This window comes from Argentina silus (genome assembly GCF_951799395.1).
Source record: "Argentina silus genome assembly, contig: scaffold_126, whole genome shotgun sequence".
Taxonomy (NCBI): Eukaryota; Metazoa; Chordata; class Actinopteri; order Argentiniformes; family Argentinidae; genus Argentina; species Argentina silus.
In genome coordinates this window covers 87,936-88,805 of record NW_028152680.1, presented here as the reverse complement: position 1 = coordinate 88,805, position 870 = coordinate 87,936, and positions in this window count along the sequence as shown.

The window sequence follows — 870 nt, the reverse complement described above, 5'->3', positions numbered from 1 at the left end:
GTGTGGGTGGGAGGCTAGGTGTGGGTGGGAGGCTAGGCTAGGTGTGGGTGGGAGGCTAGGTGTGGGTGGGAGGCTAGGTGTGAGTGGGAGGCTAGGCTAGGTGTGGGTGGGAGGCTAGGCTAGGTGTGGGTGGGAGGCTAGGCTAGGTGTGAGTGGGAGGCTAGGTGTGGGTGGGAGGCTAGGTGTGGGTGGGAGGCTAGGCTAGGTGTGGGTGGGAGGCTAGGCTAGGTGTGGGTGGGAGGCTAGGCTAGGTGTGAGTGGGAGGCTAGGCTAGGTGTGAGTGGGAGGCTAGGCTAGGTGTGGGTGGGAGGCTAGGCTAGGTGTGAGTGGGAGGCTAGGTGTGAGTGGGAGGCTAGGTGTGAGTGGGAGGCTAGGCTAGGTGTGAGTGGGAGGCTAGGTGTGAGTGGGAGGCTAGGTGTGGGTGGGAGGCTAGGCTAGGTGTGAGTGGGAGGCTAGGCTAGGTGTGAGTGGGAGGCTAGGTGTGAGTGGGAGGCTAGGCTAGGTGTGAGTGGGAGGCTAGGCTAGGTGTGAGTGGGAGGCTAGGTGTGGGTGGGAGGCTAGGCTAGGTGTGGGTGGGAGGCTAGGCTAGGTGTGAGTGGGAGGCTAGGTGTGGGTGTGAGTGGGAGGCTAGGCTAGGTGTGAGTGGGAGGCTAGGTGTGGGTGTGAGTGGGAGGCTAGGTGTGAGTGGGAGGCTAGGTGTGGGTGGGAGGCTAGGCTAGGTGTGGGTGGGAGGCTAGGTGTGGGTGGGAGGCTAGGCTAGGTGTGGGTGGGAGGCTAGGTGTGGGTGGGAGGCTAGGTGTGGGTGGGAGGCTAGGCTAGGTGTGGGTGGGAGGCTAGGTGTGGGTGGGAGGCTAGGCTAGGTGTGAGTGG